Raw genomic sequence first — 3,006 nt, 5'->3', positions numbered from 1 at the left:
GTAGGCTAGAATCTGTGATTGCGAAGTACAGTAAATATCCACACCTGTGCGGTGACTGACTGCCACACATACTCTTCAGAGCATTAGATTCATCCGCGCCCACTCACAACCCACGCAAGCTAGATAATTCCGCACACAGCTGCAATTCCAGGTTTTCAAACCGAGATGGCAACTAAGAGGCAAAACTTACGGACTGCAGCTTTAAGCTCAGTGCATGACTTGACACTTATAATTTGAAAAATTTTAGGAGCACATAAAGAACTTTAGGGACATAGTGAAAATCTTTTTTTTTTTTTTTTTACAGTAATAAATGGAAACTAGGAGACATTTAAGTTTCTGGATATTTATATATCAAACTTTATTTATTTAATCATTATGGAACTATTTATATTTTAAATGTTGAATTAAGTGCCAGATGTGGTTTATTGTGTAAACAGAAAAAAATGTTATGCATAATGCAGGACTTTTAATTACAGACAAGCCCGAAATACACAGACTCTTATTTTGAAATGTCTTTGCTACATTCAGCTGCTAGTTCCAACGGATGCGGGGGAAAAATATACATTCTTACAGCCATCTAAAACATATTTCAAAATAAACACCACAAAGTAAACAGACATAATTCATTAACAGTAGAACATAAGCAGTCGCCTGGCATAAATGCACGTTATTCATTAATTGCCAACTGATGTGAATCTGCGACTATAACATGCAACAGTGCTGCATTTTTACTTTGAAATGTACAGCGTTCACATTTATTTCATTAAATCATCGCCTTTTAAAGTTTAATAATCATACGTCTATTATGGTTAGCTAAAATTAATACAAATAAAAAAAACATGTGCGTTACTTGAACTAAAATAAATGTTAACTAAAATAAAATATAAAAATGTAAACTTAATTTATTTCAGCTACTTGCAAAGGCAACAACTATACAGGCTTATAAAAAATTTTAAAAAATCACAAAAATGCACAATACTTAAACTAAAATTAAAATGAAAACAGAAAATATGAAAATTAACCTAATTTAAAATATATTTAAATTTTTTTTTAAATAACACTGCATTATGCCATATCGCAATTCCAGATTTCCAGTTCCAAATTTAGGACTTCTTAAAATGATAAATAAGACTTCTGTTATGCCATTACCTTAAAAGTGAAAAAAAAAAAAAAAGACTTTAAGGACTCGTGGGAACCTACTTTTTATTCACACATGTATCCTAAATACATTTTACAGTTTGCATGCATCTATTTTTAGTTGCAAATGTGAGTGAAATGCTCGAACCGTTGATCCCCGCTTAGTCTTGTTTAGGGGTGCCATAAATAAAACATGTTTGTTATCAACCTGCTTGGAAAGTGCTACCCTCCAAGTAATGATCCTTCCCAGAGGCATTTATATTCCTTTCCCATCTACCTCTGCTGCTAATGCCAGTCTTGACCTTTCCCAGCAAAGGCAGGGATTCCCCTGGGTTTCTTTCTCATCTCCTCATTCAGTACGTCTCCGAGGTTTGCTGACCGAATAGCGCAGGAATTTTCTCCCTGGTATGTGGTACAATATGAAGATTTATACTTTGGTCAGATTGAGGAGAGGGTGACCATTAAAATGGAGAGGAGACCAGAAAAAAAGCAAGATTCCCTCTTGGGCAGCGTGGTGCCTCACACAGACAGTCTTGGTGGGTTGATGTGAGACCTGATTGGCATAGCAATGAGTCTTTTCCCCCTGGAGGAGGGTCAGGCTGTAGCGAGGAAGAGATACAAGACTTGTGTGGGGTTTAAATGAGTCGGCTAACTCCATACGGCTCTGGCCATTACAGGAGGCCGTCTGAAAGCTATCGCTGTCAGGCCAAGCCAACAATTTCCCATCTCCGTCTCTCCTACGGTTCTGCCGATCCAGGTTTTGAGTAGTTTGACATCTGAGTAGTCAGTGACATCTGGTATTATCATCCAGATGTACAGTCACAAGTGGACTGTGCTTAATATAGGTGTAAATTGGTTTGGAAAAACACATGGCTTGATTTCTCGTAAAATACACACTGCACGGTCTTCATGACAAACTGCCAGAATAAAGGCTTGGCTTTATTTAAATAAATTATTATTATTGTATGCTAAAATGTACTTCCTAAAGTAGTAATAGACATTATAATAATAATTTTAAGGAAGTTTTTTTTTTTATCAGTGTTTTTGTTTGTACAGTATACTATAGTATACTGTATAGTTTTGTTGTGAAGCACTAAATTGTTTTCTTTTGATTACATTTTAAAAGATTTATTAAGTTGTTAAAGTTTATGAATTCATTTCATTAGACACAATTTTGATGATAAATTTGTATTAACTCATAGAACACACAATCCAGAAAAAATTAGTTGGTCAGAAAACACGACTCAAACTATGCTCAAATACATACTGCAAATCAAAGGATTTCATGACAAACTGCCAAAATCAAAGTTTGGTTTAACTTGAAGAAATTATGACGGTAATATATTATAGTTCTGTTGTGCAGCACCTTATTTGACAATCAGTGCCAGAGGCCTGATAAAGTAGAAATAGATAAAGAAGAGCTCATATGTCATAGTGGTTTATATGTTTGTTTGTTCTTTTAGCTCTGTGGCATTAACCAATGACAAAAATGCAGTGTTTTTTTTTTTTTTTTTTGTAAATTGTTAAAAATGCTTTATTAATTAGTTTCATAAATACCACTTTTTTGGTGATACATTTGTGTTAAATCATAAAAACAACAGAATCCAGAAAAAATAAGTTAGTCATAGTTAGTCAAAAAAACATTACTCAATTTGTCATCAAATACACTGCAACTCCAAAGTCTTCATGTCAAACTGCCAAAATAAAAGTTTGGTTTAACTTGAAGAAATTATGACAGCAATATATTACTATTATAGTTCTGTTGTGCAGCACCTTATTTGACAAAAAATGCAGTGTTTTGTTGTAAATTGTTTTATAAATTAATTTCATTAAATGCAATTTTTGATAAATTTGTTTTAAATCATGCAA

The 3,006-nt window shown here is 33.4% G+C and overlaps 1 protein-coding gene across 1 annotated transcript in view; it reads left to right on the top strand.

Annotated features, from left to right (window-relative positions):
• LOC107725085 (target of rapamycin complex 2 subunit MAPKAP1-like) overlaps positions 1-3,006 on the top strand; it is a 35,464-nt gene that overhangs the window by 9,124 nt on the left and 23,334 nt on the right. The window lies entirely within an intron of this gene.

The sequence above is a fragment of the Sinocyclocheilus rhinocerous genome, unplaced genomic scaffold (genome assembly GCF_001515625.1).
Source record: "Sinocyclocheilus rhinocerous isolate Xijiao unplaced genomic scaffold, SAMN03320098_v1.1 scaffold1295, whole genome shotgun sequence".
NCBI lineage: Eukaryota > Metazoa > Chordata > Actinopteri > Cypriniformes > Cyprinidae > Sinocyclocheilus > Sinocyclocheilus rhinocerous.
This window is presented reverse-complemented; position numbering and strand designations above follow the sequence as displayed.